Below are 23,061 nucleotides of genomic sequence, written 5' to 3' on the forward strand. Positions count from 1 at the left end.
GAGTTGGTACTTGCACCATGAGGGAAGACATAAAACAGAATAACCCCTTCAGAGCCCCAGGACACCATCTTCATGACCTCACCGGCTGAGGGTGCGGCTTTGAACTTTTTCTTCAGAGATGTGGTGTGGCACCACTCCATAGATTGCCGTTTTGTTTCCGGGTCGAAGTGATGAACCGATGTTCCATGGCCTCTGACGTTTAGAAAAAATGTGTCACGGTCAGCCCCGAAACACGGAAGCGACTTCGCACAGATGGGACCTTCTTTTAGGCAGCGAGGAACCCAGCGGGTACATACCTTTGAGTACCGCAAGTGGTGGAAGAGTGCGTCAGCAGTCTCAACAGAGAGTTCCAGTTGAGCAGTGATGTGTTTAATTGTGTTGAGTCGGTCGCCTCGAATGAGAGTATCCACACGTTCCAAAATTGCAGAAGGCACACAGGTGATCTAACAGGTTTGCACAACCTTGTAGCTATGCTGACGGACGCCTCGCCCAACCAATCACTGTGCTTTTGACTCTGTAAGTAGTGTGTAAGCCTAGGGACCTCAGCAGTTCGGTCCCATAGGAACTTGCCACAAATTTACAAATGTAGTTGCTTGTACAGTGAACCTTGCAGTTACGGACTTGATTGCTTCCACCACATGGGTACTCAGAACGCCAACGTTGAGGATACCGAGTTCAATGTTCAGCTCAAAAGCGATGCGATCTCTGCGTACGATACGCTTTCTCAACGTGGCATACACGATCGCAGCGCTCTCCAGCGGCAGTTGTCGATTGTATCTGGCCTGCACACAACGTTGTGAACGAAATGGACGGTCGTAAAATTCCTGCGTTAGCCCCCTTGTCCATATGCTACACATATTGTTCTGTATGTTGTACACATGAATAAAAGCTTCAATATCGATTGATATGTTATATGGCAAAGAGGAAAGTACCATGTCCAGTCAATAAGGAAAGCGGCTTATAAACGTTCCTTACGAATAGCACGATACAAATTTACAATAGTTCTCCAAGTAAGATAAAAATTATTTCATCATGCTCACTTTTCAGTCAAATCCTAAGGTCATTCTTAACCTGATCACTATTCATGATCACCAACAGAATCTTAAGAATATGTGAAATACAAAGCTGGGTAAAGTATCTTACTGCGATTGGTAGAAGTTGTGTAGATAAAGCCAACCGAACAGTCGGATCCCAGAAAGAGCGCACTTATATTTGCATAACATCAAATATTATAGAATATACTTTTATTAAACTAATAAGAGAGTATCAGAACCTACCAGAAAACGCGAAGGCTAATAAAAAAAAATTTTTTATCCAGCGAGAAACGAGTCTGCAACACATCGCCCAATACTTCCCAAGTCTGCGACTCTGTCCATTGCACTATACCGAGCATAAGTGTCGTACAACCGGAAGTTGCATCTTATCATGAAAACTTTAATCGTAGATGTGTTATTTACTGATATGTAATTATGACAAACTGTACCAAGCACATTGCGTTTCTTATGCGTCTTCAGTGTACCGTTACTTTGAAACGGGGACTGGTTTTTGAGAGATCCTCAATTTGCTAATGCTTAGAAACAGCATACATACATATGGGCTTACACTGAAAACCAATATGGCGTCTCTGGACTCTGTACTGAAGAGAGATGGCGTGCATATGACGTAGAGGGCGTTCTTCGTCTCAGTGGTCAACCTTCAAACGCACATTCAGAACATCTGTCGTGCTAGATATTGATGCGGACGTTCGGAAAGACTCCCTATCGTGCTTAACCACGTTAGAAACTCGCCACGCTCGACGCTCGAAAGCACGGTCCATGTGCCGACGACTTTACTGTTACGACGGTGTAGACCGTGACGTATCTGGACGCCTTGGTACAGAAGCCGCAAGACACAGTGGCACTCGCGTTGAGAGCTCGCAGGCGCAGGTAGCTGCCAAGTGGCGGCTGCGGGCCGTGCGCCCAGATAAGAGGCGGCTATCGGCCGTGTAACGAGCGTCGGCCCACAGTGTCTCCCTCCACCTGGCCGGCTATCCAAGCCTCCAGCCGCCATTTCTGCTCGAAGTGCCCCCCAGCCGTCGCCGTCCTCCGATAAGCGGCAGACTGTGGCGAGACTGCGGTGACTTAGGACTGCCGAGGCGGGGCCGGGCAATACGGGCCGTACGAGCAGAACAGCTACTACTGCTGTCAGGGCCACCTCAGTCAGTCGGCGTCCGTGCAGTTCTACGGACGTTAGTCCTTCCTAACAAACTATCACTGCGTGAGATTCGTGATTCCGGTTTTTTTTTTTTTTTTGTGGTCTTCAGTCCTGACACTGGTTTGATGCAGCTCTCCATGGTACCCTATCCTGTGCAAGTTTCTTCATCTTCCAGTACTTACTGCAACCTACATCCTTCTCAATCTGCTTAGTGTATTCAAATGGCTCTGAGCACTATGGGACTTAACGTCTGTGGTCATCAGTCCCCTAGAACTTAGAACTACTTAAACCTAACTAACCTAAGGACATCACACACACCCATGCCCGAGGCAGGATTCGAGCCTGCGACCGTAGCAGTCGCGCCGTTCCGGACTGAGCGCCTAGAACCGCTAGACCACTTAGTGTATTCATCTGTTGGTCTCCCTCTACGATTTTTACCCTCCACGCTGCCCTCCAATGCTAAATTTGTGATCCCTTGATGCCTCAGAACATGTCCTACCAACCGGTCCCTTCTTCATGTCAAGTTGTGCCACAAACTTCTCTTCTCCCCAATCCTATTCAATACTTCCTCATTAGTAACGTGATCTACCCATCTAATCTTCAGCATTCTTCTGTAGCACCACATTTCGAAAGCTTCTATTCTCCTCCTGTCCGAACTATTTATCGTCCATGTTTCACTTCCATACATGGCTACACTCCATACAAATACTTTCAGAAACGACTTCCTGACACTTAAATCTATACTCGATGTTAACAAATTTCTCTTCTTCAGAAACGCTTTCCTTGCCATTGCCAGTCTACATTTTATATCCTCTCTACTTCGACCATCGTCAGTTATTTTTCTCCCCAAATAGCAAAACTCCTTTACTACTTTAAGTGTCTCATTGCCTAATCTAATTCCCTCAGCATCACCCGACTTAATTCGACTACATTCCATTATCCTCGTTTTGCTTTTGTTGATGTTCATCATATAACCTCCTTTCAAGTCACTGTCCATTCCGTTCAACTGCTCTTCCAAGTCCTATGCTGTATCTGACAGGATTACAGTGTCATCGGCGAACCTCAAAGTTTTTATTTCTTTTCCATGAATTTTAATACCTACGAGTTTTTCTTTTGTTTCCTTTACTGCTTGCTCAATATACAGATTGAATAACATTGGGGAGAGGCTACAACTCTGTCTCACTCCCTTCCCAATCACTGCTTCCCTTTCATGCCCCTCGACTCTTATAACTGCCATCTGGTTTCTGTACAAATTGTAAATAGCCTTTCGATCCCTGTATTTTACCCCTGCCACCTTTAGAATTTGGAAGAGAGTATTCCAGTCAACATTGTCAAAAGCTTTCTCTAAGTCTACAAATGCTAGAAACGTAGGTTTGCCTTTCCTTAATCTTTCTTCTAAGATAAGTCGTAGGGGCAGTATTGCCTCACGTGTTCCAATATTTCTACGGAATCCAAACTGATCTTCCCCGATGTCGGCTTCTACCAGTTTTTATATTCGTCTGTAAAGAATTCGCGTGATTCCGTAGCGCCAACAATTTTCGTTTGACGCAATTCTTCATGCGGCTGCTGCCCATGCTTGAATAGTACTGCCATATGTACCACATTTCGCAGGCTATCCTGATTTTTTAGTGATATCGTGAGTAGAGCTGTGAAACTACTGTAAGCTGCCGTACACTACCATTAAGTAACCGTAGACTTCGGTAGTTCCCCTAGTAGCTTTGTCAGTTAAGGTCGTACCAGCGTTATCTGTATGTTAAGTGTGTTGCATACTTGTCGGGCGTCACAGAGATCGCTTACTTTATGTATGCGACAAAACTCTACCATCTGGTGAGCAAGATGTATGAGACAGGCGAAATACCCACAGACTTTAAGAAGAATATAATAATTCCAATCTCAAAGAAAGCAGGTGTTGAAAAATGTGAAAATTACCGGACTATCAGTTTAATAAGTCACGGCTGCAAAATATTAATGCGAATTCTTTACAGACGAATGGAAAAAGTGATAGAAGCCGACCTCGGCGAAGATCAGTTTGGATTCAGCGGAAATGTTGGATCACGTAAGGCAATACTGACCTTACGACTTATCTTAGAAAATAGATTAAGGAAAGGCAAACCTACATTTCTAGCATTTGTAGACTTAGAGAAAGCTTTTAACAATGTTGGCTGGAATACTCTCTTTCAAATTCTAAAGGTGGCAGGGGTAAAATACAGGGAGCGAAACGCTATTTACAATTTGTACAGAAACCAGATGGCAGTTATAAGAGTCGAGGGGCATGAAAGGGAAGCAGTGGTTGGGAAGGGAGTGAGACAGGGTTGTAGCCTGTCCCCGATGTTATTCAATCTGTTTATTCAGCAAGCAGTAAAGGAAACAAAAGAAGAATTCGGAGTAGGTATTAAAGTCCATGGAGAAGAAATAAAAACGTTGAGGTTCGCCGATGACATTGTAATTCTGTCAGAGACAGCAAAGGACTTGGAAGAGCAGTTGTACGGAATGGACAGTGTCTTAAAAGGAGGATATGAGATTAACATCAACAAAAGCAAAACGAGGATAATGGAATGTAGTCGAATTAAATCGGGTGATGCTGAGGGAATTAGATTAGGCAATGAGACACTTAAAGTAGTAAAGGAGTTTTGCTATTTGGGGAGCAAAATAACTGACGATGGTCAAAGTAGAGAGGATATAAAATGTAGACTGGCAATGGCAAGGAAAGCGTTTCTGAAGAAGAGAAATTTGTTAACATCGAGTATAGATTTAAGTGTCAGGAAGTCGTTTCTGAAAGTATTTGTATGGAATGTAGCCATGTATGGAAGTGAAACATGGACGATAAATAGTTTAGACAAGAAGAGAATAGAAGCTTTCGAAATGTGGTGCTACAGAAGAATGCCGAAGATTATATGGGTAGATCACATAACTAATGAGGAGGTATTGAACAGAATTGGGGAGAAGACGAGTTTGTGGCACAACTTGACGAGAAGAAGGGACCGGTTGGTAGGACATGTTCTGAGGCATCAAGGGATCACCAATTTAGTATTGGAGGGCAGCGTGGAGGGTAAAAATCGTAGAGGGAGACCAAGAGATGAATACAGTAAGCCGATTGAGAAGGATGTAGGTTGCAGTAAGTACTGGGAGATGATGAAGCTTGCACAGGATAGAGGAGCATGGAGAGCTGCATCAAACCAGTATCAGGACTGAAGACAACAACAACATGTATGCGACAAGTGTCTTTCTACATTCCCCTCAATACCAGAAGCAGTTAACGTTCTAGAAACTGAGTAAGGCGGGTAACCTATGGAACATTTTTGTTCTACATAATCCTCCTGTATGTCACTTAAGAATAAATACACTCCTGGAAATTGAAATAAGAACACCGTGAATTCATTGTCCCAGGAAGGGGAAACTTTATTGACACATTCCAGGGGTCAGATACATCACATGATCACACTGACAGAACCACAGGCACATAGACACAGGCAACAGAGCATGCACAATGTCGGCACTAGTACAGTGTATATCCACCTTTCGCAGCAATGCATGCTACTATTCTCCCATGGAGACGATCGTAGAGATGCTGGATGCAGTCCTGTGGAACGGCTTGCCATGCCATTTCCACCTGGCGCCTCAGTTGGACCAGCGTTCGTGCTGGACGTGCAGACCGCGTGAGACGACGCTTCATCCAGTCCCAAACATGCTCAATGGGGGACAGATCCGGAGATCTTGCTGGCCAGGGTAGTTGACTTACACCTTCTAGAGCACGTTGGGTGGCACGGGATACTTGCGGACGTGCATTGTCCTGTTGGAACAGCAAGTTCCCTTGCCGGTCTAGGAATGGTAGAACGATGGGTTCGATGACGGTTTGGATGTACCGTGCACTATTCAGTGTCCCCTCGACGATCACCAGTGGTGTACGGCCAGTGTAGGAGATCGCTCCCCACACCATGATGCCGGGTGTTGGCACTGTGTGCCTCGGTCGTATGCGGTCCTGATTGTGGCGCTAACCTGCACGGCGCCAAACACGCATACGACCATCATTGGCACCAAGGCAGAAGCGACTCTCATCGCTGAAGACGACACGTCTCCATTCGTCCCTCCATTCACGCCTGTCGCGACACCACTGGAGGCGGGCTGCACGATGTTGGGGCGTGAGCGGAAGACGGCCTAATGGTGTGCGGGACCGTAGCCCAGCTTCATGGAGACGGTTGCGAATGGTCCTCGCCGATACCCCAGGAGCAACAGTGTCCCTAATTTGCTGGGAATTGGCGGTGCGGTCCCCTACGGCACTGCGTAGGATCCTACGGTCTTGGCGTGCATCCGTGGGTCGCTGCGGTCCGGTCCCAGGTCGACGGGCACGTGCACCTTCCGCCGACCACTGGCGACAACATCGATGTACTGTGGAGACCTCACGCCCCACGTGTTGAGCAAATCGGCGGTACGTCCACCCGCCCTCCCGCATGCCCACTATACGCCCTCGCTCAAATTCCGACAACTGCACTTACGGTTCACGTCCACGCTGTCGCGGCATGCTACCAGTGTTAAAGACTGCGATGGAGGTCCGTATGCCACGGCAAACTGGCAGACACTGACGGCGGCGTTGCACAAATGCTGCGCAGCTAGCGCCATTCGACGGCCAACACCGCGGTTCCTGGTGTGTCCACTGTGCCGTGCGTGTGATCATTGCTTGTACAGCCCTCTCGCAGTGTCCGGAGCAAGTATGGTGGGTCTGACACACCGGTGTCAATGTGTTCTTTTCTCCATTTCCAGGAGTGTAGTATTTATAGCAAAACGCAGTTGTCGATGTTTAATTCAGGTTTTATTCGAACTATGTAGATTTGTAACGTAAAACAGATCGATATTGCAGTAAAAATAAAGAAAACAGATTTATCATACAGCGCTAGAAAACGCAATTTCCGCACCAAAAGGTAAAATAAAAAACCGCAAAACAAAAATAGAGCGTGTGCCAAAATGAACATACCTTTTTTAAGGCTTTGTAGCATTTATTACGGTCAACTGATAATCGTAAATAATACACCAAATAAAAAAGCAGCTGAAACAGTTTTGTTTGCATACCTGTGCGCAATGGGAAGAGTATGGAATGACAGAGTAACTGACAAACGTGTTGAACGAGTGCGAGTCTTCCACGCGTAGCCCCAAGAAATACTCCCGCGGAAACTTTATGGGTCTTTCTTTTTCGGTGTATCAACTGTAACTGATGTTTCTTATCGTGATGTGCTACAGCTTCGTGCCTCAGTGAGAAGAAACTGAACAAATCATCTTTATTTGAGAGCAAGAGAGTGCGCCGCTTAACTGGCATAACTCAGTACGCGACTGGTTAAACGATGTTGTATCCGACAGGTGGATTGGGTGCAAGGGGCCGGTTGACACAGCATTTTATGCGTGACCTCCACGTTCACACACGATCTGACGCGATCATGTGTATGTGCCTCCGATACCAGCTGATCTGTCCGACTTTAGGAACTGTGTTATTGCAACAGTTACTCCTGTCACATTGACCAAGGTTTCGGAACAACTCGCCTATCGATTCGATGTGTGATTGCTTTTCACACTGAATAATTGTACGAAAAACTGTTTGTGTTTCTCTTTCATTTGGTATATTATTTATAGTTGTGAGGTGAATGTAATACGTACTACAAAGCCTTAAAATCCGGACATTCATTTTGTAACTTCGCGTATATCAAACATCGCTTCAATACTTCCTCAAAATTGCATCAAAAATGTTTCTGTTATTTATTAACAACCTTCGCATGTTTCTGTAATAACAGCAAATTGTTGACTTAGATCATGATGAACGAAGTTATACTGAGTGCAAAATAACAATAATAATTATATGTATTTCTTTATGTCTGTGCATGTAAACTGCACTTGCATCAAAAATATTGCTTTGGATATATAACAGCGCAGAAGTTACGTGATCAGCTAATTTTTATTACTTCTGAAATTCAGTTTATTTCCTGTAAGAATGTAAAGTACGCTGTGCACTGTGGGCTAACAGGGCTGCTATGTCTTTGTAATTTTTTTTTTCCCCAAAACAAACCGCCAAACAAACCTGGAGTATTCGTCGTCTCCCATTTTCTCATTTACACGTTAATTTATGTTTTTTTCTATAGCAGTTTTACCAGTACTGCCGGTTATCATATCATTTACTACGTCATTTATGTAGTTTCCAAAACTGCGGAACCGTAGTTCTGGTGGAAAGCAACCCGTCCCGCGTTAGCCTTACGCGTGTCGCCAGATATCCCGACTTTTAGGCACAGCCAACATTTCGAAACATAATGAATCTTCACATGGTCAAGTACTTGAAAGTTCCAAAATGATTTACTGAATGCGGCAGTGGTGGTAATCAAGGCAGTTAGAGCACCTTGCACCATGAGTTCTCGATAACTCAATGCCTCAAACTGTACGTTTCGAAAACATTCATGTACGTGGCTTCCATTGTTGTATTATTGCCGCTACTTCGCGGCGTTGTCAGCTCGCCTTGTAGCCCCGAAGGTCCCCACTGACCAAGAACCACGTCGACCGCAGCTCAGCTTCCAGCGAAACGGAGACCCGGGAGGGGCAGCGGCAGTTCAGTAATTCGTGCGCGTTAAATTATGCGTAGTAATTTCTTTAATCCGGTAAGGCGAGAAGGCCGGCGCGGCGCGCCATCGTTGGGGCGTTACGTTACGTTACGTTACGGAGGGCGCCGTAGATTAGCGCGGATTAGCTGACGCGCTTCGGCAGGTGCGCCGCGCCGTCTTCCTGGGCCGTCTTAATCTGGCGATTTATCAGCGGCCGGGATCCCCGGCTGTCCGCCAGCGCCGCTGCTACTTGCACGCACTGTGCGTGCAGGCGAGCTGCCCAACTCAAACTCAGCGGGGGGCGGCCGCTTGTCTGCATTTCTGGAGCCGGACCAACGCAAGTGTGCCAAACGCACGTAACAAATTGCTGCATTCCGTAGTACGTGCCGGCTGTGACAGACACCGCTGCGAAACTCCAGTATTACCAGATAATGTGTTTTAAGAGGGTGTCATAGAGCCCATGTTTCTAGCGTTGTCATAACGGTGTTCGACTCAATTGACATGGAGCCATCAGCTGAGGACTGCGCAGACAAGAGAGATGAAACACTGATGAACCAAACATTATGACTACCTGCTTAACAGCTTGTTTGTCCGCCTTTGGAACGAAGTACATCACTGATTCTGCGTTATCAGGGATCCAACAGTTTGTGGGTAGGTTTTGGAGGTATGTGGCATTACATGTCTTCGCACAGGACATGTAATTAGCGTAAATAACGGGCCGCTGATTCGCGTACGCGTCGATGGCGCCCGGTACCGACCAAGGTGGGTTCCAAAGCATTTACTGGGTGATCAAAAAGTCAGTATAAATTTGAAAACTGAATAAATCACGGAATAATGTAGGTAGAGAGGTACAAATTGACACACATACTTGGAATTACATGGGGTTTTATTAGAACCAAAAATACAAAAGTTCAAAAAATGTCCGACAGATGGCGCTTCATCTCATCAGAATAGCAATAATTAGCATAACAAAGTAAGACAAAGCAAAGATGATGTTCTTTACAGGAAATGCTCAATATGTCCACCATCATTCCTCAACAATAGCTGTAGTCGAGGAATAATGTTGTGAACAGCACTGTAAAGCACGTCCGGAGTTATGGTGAGGCATTGGCGTCGGATGTTGTCTTTCAGCATCCCTAGAGATGTCGGTCGATCACGATACGCTTGCGACTTCAAGTAACCCCAAAGCCTAGAGAGATCTTTCACGCGTCTAGCAATATGGGGTGGTTCTAATAAAACCCCATGTCATTCCAAGTATGTCAATTTTTACCTCTCTATCTACATTATTCCGTGGTTTATTAAGTTTGCAAATTTGTACTGACTCTTTGATCACCCGGTACATCAGGCGAACTGGGGTGCCGAGCCATCAACGTGGGTCCACTATAATGCAGCTCAAATCACTGTAGCACCGTTCCGACTCCGAGGCACGGACAGCTATACTGCTGAAAGCAGGTAAGACGTCAAGCATGAAGGGATGCAGTTGGTTCGCAACTGTCAGGATGTTTTCGATTACTACCAGCCATCACGTTTAGAGTCGCCGTTCTTCTCGATGACGGCGTTTGTGGAGACGACCATCGACCAAGTGTAGGAAAAATGTGATTTAAGAACAGATATGTTTCCATTGGTCGATGGTCGAATCTCTATGGTCCAGCTATCCTGCTTTACAGAGCGGACAACTCTCCAAAATCCACATTCTGTGAAGAGTCGTAGACCTCCAGCCATTTAGCGCCTAGTGGTAGTTTCACTGTCCTCCTACCCCTTTCCGTACGTGCTCACGACAGTAGCTCGTGAACATTCGACCAGCTTCGCCGTTTGCTGGTACTGGGTCACAGGCTGTGCGTAATCATAATCTGCCCTTTGACAAAGTCGCTCTCTCAGTGGATCACCCAGTTGCAGACCATATCTTCGCTAGGCTGATCCCCAGTCCACGTGTCCTTCGCGTGCGTACTTTGGTTACCGCGTCACGTGACCGCAACGCACCAGGCGCGATGGGCAGTCGTCATAATCTTTCAACTCATCAGCGTACATCTGCAACCGCAAGTCTTTTATCCGCATCTGCGAATTTTAATGGTTGCAACCCTCTTAAAACTCATTTCGCTGCTATATGCGTGTATACACATCGTGCTGCGCCGTTCCCCAGGTGTTACAACTCTCTGTCGTAATTACTCAAAAAGATTTCACGAAATTTTCTTGACAAATTTTGCAGTTCCAAGAAGTCAGATGAAATCATATTACAAGTAGTCGTAACACCTTGGTTGACGTATTTTAGTCCTGTAGTTCAGTTGTAAAATTCACGTTAATTCGTCCTAACGTTAAATCATTTTAACGTGCCACCCCTTTTCAGTGTAGCAAGCGTTGTGCTCTCTACTTCCGTACGTATTACAAATAAAAGTTCTCCGCCGCGTTTTTCTGCCTACATGTGAAGGCTAATATCAGGGACTTCTTTAGGGATTTTGATACGGTTGTCACTAACAGGTGGACTGTTTCCAGAAGAATGGTTGTGTGTATAATTTATTACCATACGCCAGACAAGTAGTTCGGTCGTAGATACGTAACAGCTACCTGTGCGAACCCGGGGTAGGGCGCTAGTGTAAATATATTTTGATAGATTAGCTGATTTTATGCCAAACATTATGTATCTGCATGTGATGGAAATTAACTAAAATCTGGATAATACAAGCGCCCTTTAACATTTTACCTAAAAGTAGTTATTATTACGGGTATCCACAACAGTGCATGCTTTCACCCTCAAAGCAAAAAATGGCTCTAAGCATGGGTCTTAACATTTGAGGTCATCAGTTCCCTAGACTTAGAACTGCTTAAACCTAACTAACGTAAGCAAATCACACACATCCATGCCCGAGGCAGGATTCGAACCCGCGACCGTAGCAGCAGCGCGGTTCCGGACTGAAGCGCCTAGAACAACTCGGCCACAGCGGCCGGCACCCTCAAAGCAACTTTAATTGTGGATATTCGAGGTTACACTTGCACAGACCTCTAGCCGTCGGCACAAAGCTGGAGTTTTCGTTTATTTGTGAACGTGACGTAAACAGTAGCGACGCAAGAGAACTGCACAGGTAAAATCGTAATATGTGAGGTAATTATCGGTCTACAAATAAATGCAGTAGCTGACATTACAAAATTACGTACGGTATTTTTAAGATCATTTTTGTTTAAGGCGCTTACTACGACAGTGGAAAATTTTCCTCCAGTTTCTATTAATGATCCTCGACGATTCGTTTACCGTCCCGGTTGTTTTATGTGCGAGGAATGTAAGCGGGTATCATTTTGAAGCCTTTCACGGGGTAATATTTTTGTAGTAAACATTAGGAGAAAATTAAGCTGTCCATTCTCTCCGTAACGTTGTTAATTTGATTGCTTTGGAGCATTTACCCTCCCACAGGGATAGAAGCTACTGGTTTCGAATATTATGTGCTCTGAATTGTGGAGCTCTGGCGCATTCGTTTCAGCGGAGTATCTTACAAGAGTTCCCATTATCAAAAGATTCCACTTTGTGGGAGTATTGTACGCGTGGCACAAAAGGCAAGTCATAAACGTAATTAGTATTCTCTTTCATAACGGCGGATGCTTTGTGAATAAAATGGCGAGGAAAGACGTGTGGTGGAATGGCGGGTAGATCGGCAACTCTGCCGCGCGGCCCCACACAGGCAGTCAATATTATTAGCATCGCTGTCATTTTCCATCGAAAATCGATTTGTATATATTAAAGCGGCATCTGATACCGGTAGCGGCTGCGGCGGCGGCCTGGTCGGGAAGACTAAACCTCCGCAGTGATGCGCGCGTGGCTCTCGCATACAGTGTTCTAAACGTTTGTCATATTCTTCTCCTTTGCTGTTTGCCTTCTTCTGTTTCCTCTACGTTCCAACTGTACAGTTTTCCCCCCCTGTTCGTGGAACGAAACTTACCCTTTCAGAGGTTCCCCACCATAGTGTCATTCTGAAGTGAGAAGACACGTTCTTAGCTGCGCATTTGGTCCATTGTGCTATTAACAGAACGTATGTGATGGGAATTTTGAGTAGAGTGAGGTTTCCCAATGTAATTTTGTCAGAGGCCCAAAGGACCTGGAAGATCAGTTCAAGGGAGAGGATATGAAATGTGTCGTGTCGATAGCTACGATGCCACGGCGTAGGTGCAAGTTCTTGGGTTGGCACTACGACACAGACATCGACGACAGCGCCCTCTAGCCGGCGCTGTGGAGCTCTACGAGCGCCACTCCAGATTCAGCCCATTTGATTCCGAGGAGACGACCTAGCAACATTGTTTCTACTTCATAGGGGGCTAACAATTACAGACTGTGTTACTTCGGCGATAGTTTGTCCAACTACTAGTAGCTGTTAGATTTGATGGATGAACGGCTTCGCACCTACGTGCTCATCTGTACGCAAAGTTATGTAAAAGAGGTAAAACCTAATTGCAGTACCAAGCATTTCACCTTTTCCTGTCCCTACTCACTCCCTACATTCGGCCTACCCTTCAGTTTACGGGAGAAGACCCACGCGCCGACTTCAGGCGGGACACAAAACAATGGACATCAACAGAAATATTGTATCAAGATATGGCGAGGGAGTTACATTAGGGACTGACGCACTAAAAGTGGAAGGTCAGTTTTGTTACTTGTGCAGGGAAATAACCGACGATCGCCAAAAAAGCGTTGCACAAAATGAGAAATTTGCTAACACGGAATATAAATTGAACTGTTAGGATGTCTTATCTGAAGATATTTAGAGCCTAGCCATATAATGAAGCGAAATGTGGCCAGTACCCGGTTCAGACCAATAGAGTAGCGAAGCTTTTGAAATGTGGTGCAACAGAAGAATACTGAAGATCAGATGGCTAGATCGTTTAACTGTTGAAGGGGTGCTGAATCGAATCGGCGAAAAAAAAAAAAAAAGATTTGTGGCACAGGAAAAGAAGTCGTTTGGTAGGACACATCGTGATGTATCAAGGAATCATTGGTTTGGTAATGGAAGTGCGCGCTTGTGTGTGTGTGTCTGTGTGCGTGTGTGTGTGTGTGTGTGTGTGTGTGTGTGTGTGTGTGTGTGTGTGTGTCTGTAGGGGATTGGGGGGGGGGGGGGAGGATTAGTAGAGCGATATACCAAGGCGACAATAAGCAGCTTCAAATGGATTTAAGTCCCAGTAGTAGTTATACGGAGATGAAGCTTATACAAGATCCCTGTCGTAGCTTGTTTCTTACCTTCCTTCTGGTACGTGAAAGAAACAGTCAAGTTAAATTTTACTTTGATACTAGTTACAACTGTGTTTCTGTTTCACGTTTCTGTGCTTGCACTGTGATACTGTTTTACAATAGGCGTCAGGATGTATTGTACTTAGTTAATATTGGGGCAAGTATTACTGCTATCATAATTACAAGCCCAGTGGAACTTTGTTACGAGTCCGGACTCGTAACTATATTATTGTTATATTACATGTGGACAAATCGGTTTTGTTGGCTTACTACAGTAGTATTTTCTGCGACGCCATGAGGATATACGAATATTGTAGAAGTGTCTGCACTGTTTACATATTAACAATGCATTCATTAAATCTGTTTCCCCTGAAGCTGTATGTTACACTGTAATTACATTTTGACGTTTCTACATCACACTTGTATACACTCCTGGAAATGGAAAAAAGAACACATTGACACCGGTGTGTCAGACCCACCATACTTGCTCCGGACACTGCGAGAGGGCTGTACAAGCAATGATCACACGCACGGCACAGCGGACACACCAGGAACCGCGGTGTTGGCCGTCGAATGGCGCTAGCTGCGCAGCGTTTGTGCACCGCCGCCGTCAGTGTCAGCCAGTTTGCCGTGGCATACGGAGCTCCAACGCAGTCTTTAACACTGGTAGCATGCCGCGACAGCGTGGACGTGAACCGTATGTGCAGTTGACGGACTTTGAGCGAGGGCGTATAGTGGGCATGCGGGAGGCCGGGTGGACGTACCGCCGAATTGCTCAACACGTGGGGCGTGAGGTCTCCACAGTACATCGATGTTGTCGCCAGTGGTCGGCGGAAGGTGCACGTGCCCGTCGACCTGGGACCGGACCGCAGCGACGCACGGATGCACGCCAAGACCGTAGGATCCTACGCAGTGCCGTAGGGGACCGCACCGCCACTTCCCAGCAAATTAGGGACACTGTTGCTCCTGGGGTATCGGCGAGGACCATTCGCAACCGTCTCCATGAAGCTGGGCTACGGTCCCGCACACCGTTAGGCCGTCTTCCGCTCACGCCCCAACATCGTGCAGCCCGCCTCCAGTGGTGTCACGACAGGCGTGAATGGAGGGACGAATGGAGACGTGTCGTCTTCAGCGATGAGAGTCGCTTCTGCCTTGGTGCCAATGATGGTCGTATGCGTGTTTGGCGCCGTGCAGGTGAGCGCCACAATCAGGACTGCATACGACCGAGGCACACAGGGCCAACACCCGGCATCATGGTGTGGGGAGCGATCTCCTACACTGGCCGTACACCACTGGTGATCGTCGGGGGGACACTGAATAGTGCACGGTACATCCAAACCGTCATCGAACCCATCGTTCTACCATTCCTAGACCGGCAAGGGAACTTGCTGTTCCAACAGAACAATGCACGTCCGCATGTATCCCGTGCCACCCAACGTGCTCTAGAAGGTGTAAGTCAACTACCCTGGCCAGCAAGATCTCCGGATCTGTCCCCCATTGAGCATGTTTGGGACTGGATGAAGCGTCGTCTCACGCGGTCTGCACGTCCAGCACGAACGCTGGTCCAACTGAGGCGCCAGGTGGAAATGGCATGGCAAGCCGTTTCACAGGACTACATCCAGCATCTCTACGATCGTCTCCATGGGAGAATAGCAGCCTGCATTGCTGCGAAAGGTGGATATACACTGTACTAGTGCCGACATTGTGCATGCTCTGTTGCCTGTGTCTATGTGCCTGTGGTTCTGTCAGTGTGATCATGTGATGTATCTGACCCCAGGAATGTGTCAATAAAGTTTCCCCTTCCTGGGACAATGAATTCACGGTGTTCTTATTTCAATTTCCAGGAGTGTAATTATGGCTGACTGCGCGAATACGGACCGATTAGCATACAGTACACAATGTAAAATGTAAAATCTTTTAAAATATATACGAATCGCTCTTTGTGGCAACGATAAATTGTTGTTCTTGGCTTACTTGTGAATAAATAGACTTTGTGGAGTCTTTGTCGACTTCTAAGGCACAATAAACTTTGCCAAACATAATTTCTTTTCTTTTTCAGTTTTTCTAGTTCCTGAAGCCCTCTAAACTTCTCCAACGTCTGATTTTTGAAGCTTTGGGGCAGTTCAGCTTTGTGGATCACCGAATAGAATCTTATAGCTCTCTCTTCATTCTCGTCTTCCTTCGATTGTTACGTTTTTGTGTACTCGATCGAACTACTCGAATATATGGTCTCTTCCGATCTCACGACGTGTATAATCACAGCTCATACTCTGCACATGACGTGAAGATTAATAAATACCACCTTCCGAAGTTTATTTTTTTATCTTTTTCTAAGCCTCTGTATTGTTACCAGCATGTAGTTCCTTTGGAGAGCCTTACAATTCGCGAGGATCGTCATCACTACTGCCATCATCTACATCAGGGCCTGAGCCTTTTGATCTGTTCTGCCTCATGGCTCCTTAAAAATTGGTCAAATCATCTTTTCATTGTAATTCCTGAAGACCTTTTTCCTTTTGGTTTATACAGGTTGTGTCATAATTAATGACGTAAACGCATACAGTTGAAGTACACGATACTAGAAGCAAAAAAGTCTTAGTAAATATAGGTCCGCAAGTAAATAAGTAAATATGGGTCCGCAAACGAATCGTTAGTCACGTAATTGCGACTTTGTGGTAACCTGCCATTACTAACTTGATTATGTGTAAATACAGCTTGCCGGTCCATGGTGTGGTCTTTATTTACAATCACGAGGCATGAAATTGTAAACAGAATGGATACGACAATAAAGTACATAGTCAGTGCGTGTTATGTCATGTGTTTACAGAGCGTCAGTTGTGTTGTACGAGTGTTGGTGTTAACACGGAACGTTACTGTTCAAATGGTTCAAATGGCTCTGTGCACTGTGGGACTTAACATCTCTCATCAGTCCCCTAGAACTTAGAACGACGTTTAACCTAATTAACCTAAGGACATCACACACATCCATGCCCGAGGCAGGATTCGAACCAGCGACCGTAGCAGTCGCGCGGTTCCGGACTGAAGCGCCTAGGCCGGCCGCGGTGGTCTCGTGGTTCTAGGCGCTTCAGTCCGGAACCGCGCGACTGCTACGGTCGCAGGTTCGAATCCTGCCTCGGGCATGGATGTGTGTGATGTCTTTAGGTTAGTTAGGTTTAAGTAGTTCTAAGTTCTAGGGGACTGATGACCGCAGATGTTAAGTCCCATAGTGCTCAGAGCCATTTGAACCATTTTGAAGCGCCTAGAACCGCTCGGCCACCCCGGCCGGCAACATTACTGTAACGAGCAGTGTGCGGATATGCATTTCATGTATGGCTTCTGCGGCACCATCTTGCAGGGTTTCTTGAGGACGTTCGCTTTGAGCAACGCCAGAGGACGCGGTACATGCGTGATAGAGCACAGCCGATATGGCCACAGATGGTTTGGGAGAGGATGACCTGTACTGCGGCCTCCAAGTCCACCTGATCTGAACCTCATGGGTCTCTGTGTTTGGGGCCATCTTGAAGATGTAGTGTACGCAACTCCGGTTAACTCGGTTGAAGACTTGAGGCAGAGACTTATCAGTACTTTTCGAAAAGATGCAGGCGATTTTGAAAGGATTCGAAAGTCATTGTGGCGACTGGTGAAGACCTTCATCCGGGTGCAAGGTTGACACTTTGAACATCTCTTTTAACTATGCGTACAGCCATGTAACTTCTGTGGTGTTCATTGGAGACTTCTACCAAAGTATCTCTAATAACTTTTCTTACCGTTACCGTTTCCTAACTTGGATTGACGTTAACATGGAATCAAGTCAGCGGTGACTGGTAACCACAAAGTCGCAGTTATCTCGCAAACATTTCGTCTTTGGACCTATTTTTACGGAGACGTTTTAGCTTCTAGTATCGTGGACATTCAACTATATGCGGTTATGCGATTAATTGTGATACGCCCTGTAATGTTTTAGCGAGTCTTGCTTCTGGCATACTTCTATTCTCCTTTCATTTCGCTTCTTAAGCATTTAGTGTTTGCATCCATAGCGCAATGCAGGTGTAGCCATAGCCTTATAGAACTTTCTCCACAATTATATTAGAACAAATAAGCCCTCGGTCACAAATATTAAGTCAGAATTGACCAGGTTTCGAAACTACTATTAGCGTCGTCTTCAGAATTAGACTAACTGTCCTAAAACATATTAGGTATATAATACATTAATAAAATTAAAGTTTGTACTGACTGGAAAAAGATGCACTACTTACAAGTCAGATATTAACAAAAATCTAAGCCGGAAAGGCGACGTCATGAATAGTTGTGAGATGGCAAGCCGCGAAGGGCTGTTCGTACTGTTAACAAGGGTTGCAACAAGACTCTTGAGTCTTTCTCTTTTCCCCAATTCCATTCAATACCTCCTCATCAGTTGCGTGATCTACCCGTCTAATCTTTAGAATTCTTCTGTAGCACCACCTTGCGAAAGCCGCTGTTCTCGTATAAACTATTTATCGTCCATGTTTCACCGCCAAACATGGCTACACTCCATACAAATACTTTCAGAAAAATTCCTGACACTTAATTCTATATTCGGTGTTAACAAATTTCTCTTCTTCAGAAACGCTTTCCTTGCCATTGCCAGTCTACATTTTATATCCTGTCTAATTCGACCATCATCAGTTACGTGGCTTCCCATATAGCAAAACTCATCTCCCACTTTCAGTGTATCATTTCGTGACCTGATTCCCTCAGCATCACCTGATTTAATTCGACTACATTCCATTATCGTCGTTTTGCTTTCATTGATATTCACCTCATATCCTCCTTTCAAGACACTGTCCATTCCGTTCAAGTGCTCTTCCAAGTCCCTTGCTGTCGGAATTACAATGTCATCGGCAAACGGCAAAGTTTTTATTTCTTCTCCACCGATTTTAATTTCTACTCCAAATTTTTCTTTTGTTTCGTTTACTGCTTGCTTAATATACAGATTGAATAAAAATGGGGATTAGGCTACAACCCTGTCACACTCCCTTCCCAACCACTGCTTCCCTTTCATGCCCCTCGACTCTTTTAACTGCCATCTGGTTTCTTTAAAAATTGTAAATAGCCTTTCGCTCCCTGTATTTTGCCCCTGCCACCTTCAGAATTTGAAAGAGAGTATTCGAGTCAACATTGTCAAAAGCTTTCTCTAAGTCTACAAATGCTAGAAACGTGGGTTTGCCTTTCCTTAATCTATTTTCTAAGATAAGTCGTAGGGTCAGTATTGCCTCACGTGTTCCAACATTTCTACGGAATATAAAGTGATTTTCCGCGGTGTAAAAGGCGGTTCAAAAATGGCTCTGAGCACTATGGGACTCAACTGCTGAGGTCATTAGTCCCCTAGAACTTAGAACTAGTTAAACCTAACTAACCTAAGGACATCACAAACATCCATGCCCGAGGCAGGATTCGAACCTGCGACCGTAGCGGTCTTGCGGTTCCAGACTGCAGCGCCTTTAACCGCACGGCCACTTCGGCCGGCCAAAAGGCGGTTTTTCAGGGTCTTGACAGGTGGTCATATTAATGTGAGTGGACAGTGTAGTTTGTAAAGCCATATTGCAGCTTTCCGGCGGTTACGTCGTCCTTTTTCAAACACTTAAAAGCTATGGAGCAGCACCCGCACAAAATATATCGTACAATGTTAATGTACGTATTTAACTGTGTTTGTATGATAACTAGATGAAGCACTACGTTGAAACACTATCTCTTCAACAACCTACGTAGATATAGCCTCACTTCGCATAGCAATATGTCATTGTAACATCTTTCTGAATCATGGATGGACTATTAAATGAATGGGTATACATTTCTATGACGTCCAAGTGTTTCATATTCGCTGCCACTCACTTACAATCCGCACCAAGTTCATTTGTGCGGTATTAAAGTATTTTCCCGGTTTGTGTTTCTGCCTTTGTCATTCAAAACGCGGAAAAATTAATCTTTTTTGTCGTTTGTTACCGGGCGAAATGAGATCCACTTAGACTGCTGCGAGCGCTAATCCGGGTGTACGTGCTACACCAGCGCAAATTATGCGCCCTGTGTTTACATTTAAGGAGATTATAATATGTAATTGTTCTGCTGTCTGGCGTGGCGCCCCGCAAAAATGAGAATAAAAGCCACGGGGCCCGCGGCGTAGCTCCCACCTCTGTGGGCCGTACGTGGCAGGCATTCTGCGCAGCACGAGGCAACTCTACCTTGCGGTGGTCTCGCGTGTTCTGTGGAGAGAACAGCGGTTGTTCATGTCAGGCAGTAACACATGTGTAAGATAAAACTGCTAGACACAAAGCGCACAAGGTGTGTGACGCTATCACATGCTGGTTGCAATCTTTGTAGTATAGGCTGTGAGTTCTTAGTAAGTAAATATTACGTACACTAAAACACAGCGAGCAAAATATATAAGGCTGACCCAAACTGTATCCTGGAGACGTAGCACAGTTCTCTGAATGACATGAACTGCAAAAGGTGTTGGTGGCACTTGATGGGAACACAGTCCTCTGTCATCTTCAGTCTGATCTTGTCCCTTTAAAGGTTTCCACCTGAAGCAAGCTTTCCGGAAAGGTTCCTTAGAAAAGGACACGGTTTATTCCTTTCACCTTCGCTTCCCAGTCCGACGATGTTTTCCATTTTTCCCAAATATCGGCTATGCCACTGTAAGTTGTTCCGTGCAAGAGTAGTGAGGAAGCTTAGAGGTAGGTTTTAGTCCTCTTTAAATTGTGCTGAAGGGTGCTGAAATAATATGCGCCTGTGATCTTCCACTGATGACCTCCAACACTGTCGACACACATCTATATTACTAACAGGCTAAAATGATCACCCAATTGTAGGTTGCAGTCTAACAGCTTGCAGGGGCTACAAAAATTTCATTTTCAGTGCTCCACATAACTACCGACCGAATTCAAGAATGTCATATGCTGTCAAAAATTACTTTTTAAGGGGTATAATCTTACGTTAAAGGTTGAACGAAATAAATGATGTAGTCAAGTTAGAGATTTTGTATATATGTCCTGAGGTAACGCAAATTACCCAGACCATATTCATCGAGTGTATGATAATAAGAGCATGTAGTTAGTTCAAGTGTACTTGACACATAATTGGAAACATTTTCTAATTTTCTTTTTCTCACAGCCCCACAAAATTAGAAAAGGAAAACACTTCATGGCACACTAAATGTTCGTTGATCATGTGGTAAAAGTTCAGCGTAAAGCATGACGTTTTACTTTATTACCTAATTTGGTTTTCACTTTTTCGTTAGTCCGTGGATGAATAATTCTAAACTAATAGGAACAAAGTCCCACCTGTGCCCAAAACGTTCGTGACAGTTGTTTTACAGTATGGCATTACCTTATCCCCAGGAAACTTTCACGTTAACTGACTTGCAGAGCTTTTCATTGATTTATGGATTTCGACTGTTTCTCATGTAGCACTAATTTTGTTATATTGGCAGATATAAGTGGCGTCTTATTTCACTTGGGCAAGTAAACAAGATGCAGTCCCTATTTCTGAAAGTTAAGGCTTCCTACATTATTGTAGTATACTAGTAGCAATCCCAAAAGCGATACCGAATTCTGCTGTCAAAAATAGCTGAAGAATTGCAAGGGGACAACGAGACAGCTTTAGAAGAAATGAGGTAAGTAGGCTTCTTTTCTCAATCAGCGAATGAGTGCAGACTGGTAGCATCTTGCAGTCCTCCATATCCAACTTCATAGACAACTTACGGTAATACCGTACTTGCATGCGGTAATGTATCATGGCAGGAAGATTGCTTATTTTGATCTTTTTCAATGGAAGAGACTGGGTGTGAACAGATACAAGTAGATGATTACGGCATGCCGAGGACATCGAAATGTGACGATGAGCGGAACGAAGGGCAATTACTGTACCCCCACGAGAGGAGCAAGTGCAGAAAATCTAAGAGGAATTTGGCGACCCTGCCAGGACGCAAACGGCTGAGGGGAGGCGGACCGCGCAGCCTTTGTGCCTTAACGCGGCATCAGACCAGTACGCAGTGGTGCTGTCTGTGTTAAAGCGTTACGGTTGTCGCGTCGCGGTTAGACACGATTTAACCTCCGGCGAGCCTTGAAAAGGTGAGCGCAACAGAATATAACGAGAAAGTCGCGCACGTGGCGAGCGGGCGGCAGCGACAGCCGCGCGGGAAGCGCAGCTGACGATGTGCCGTTTCATATTTATGCCTGCCCGGCTGTTTGTGTGCATACCACTTCAGAAATACGAAGCGCGCCGCCTCGCGCATTGTGCTCTTTGTCGAAGTGTATTCCATATTTTTTAACATAAAAGCAGACTGCAGGGGACAGCAGAGGCAAAACGCGCGGGCCGTGTGTATGTGTCTGGCAGTGGCCACGCAATCCGGCAGCTCTACTAGACCTCTGGGGAAAGGGCGCGCCAAAAAGTAGGGAAGGGGGGCGAAAATAACGAAAAAAAAAGAAGGAGAAGGAAGAAGAAACGGAGCTGTATATTTCAGCGGTAACAAAAGCGCACCGGGCTCAGTACAACGGCGGTAGCGAAAAAAAATATCGGAATGAATGTGAAAGGCAGAGGAAACGCGAACAGGGCGAGGCGATTTGGAGCGGCTTCCTGAGGGTGGCGGCGGAAATGCGAGGCGAAGCCGGAGGAGCGGAGGAAGGAAGCGGGGGAGGAAGGAAGGATGGCAGGGGGAGGGGAAGAGGTGTCAACTTGGCACGCGTGCCGCGCCACAGCCGCTAAGAGAGGCCGCTGCCACCCATCTGGCTACTCGCTTTCCATTGCGGTGACTCCTCAGCGTACGCAAGCAGCCACGTGGCTCTCCTAAAGGAGGCGCAGCATTTCAGTTGGTTATGTCTTGCACCAGAGGACGGCTATCTGTTCTCAAGCAACCAAAGCGCTGCTATAGTGATGTGTTATGGCGTCGCGTCCCAGCACAGTTTTTTAGTGCGATCGGAACGTTGACGACAATCTGGGGGTTGTTGGAGTGCCCACCTTTATTGACGGAGATGAGAGGGAGAATGCTTTCCAAGGTAGACTGAGTGGTTATTGGATACAGTGGTAATCTTTTAGAATTAACGGCAGGCTGGGTAT

The 23,061-nt window shown here is 45.7% G+C and overlaps 1 long non-coding RNA gene across 1 annotated transcript in view; it reads left to right on the forward strand.

Moving 5' to 3' along the window:
- The window catches only part of LOC124606801, a 647,945-nt gene that overhangs the window by 431,138 nt on the left and 193,746 nt on the right, over positions 1-23,061 (forward strand). The window lies entirely within an intron of this gene.

Source organism: Schistocerca americana, chromosome 3 (assembly GCF_021461395.2).
Source record: "Schistocerca americana isolate TAMUIC-IGC-003095 chromosome 3, iqSchAmer2.1, whole genome shotgun sequence".
Taxonomy (NCBI): Eukaryota; Metazoa; Arthropoda; class Insecta; order Orthoptera; family Acrididae; genus Schistocerca; species Schistocerca americana.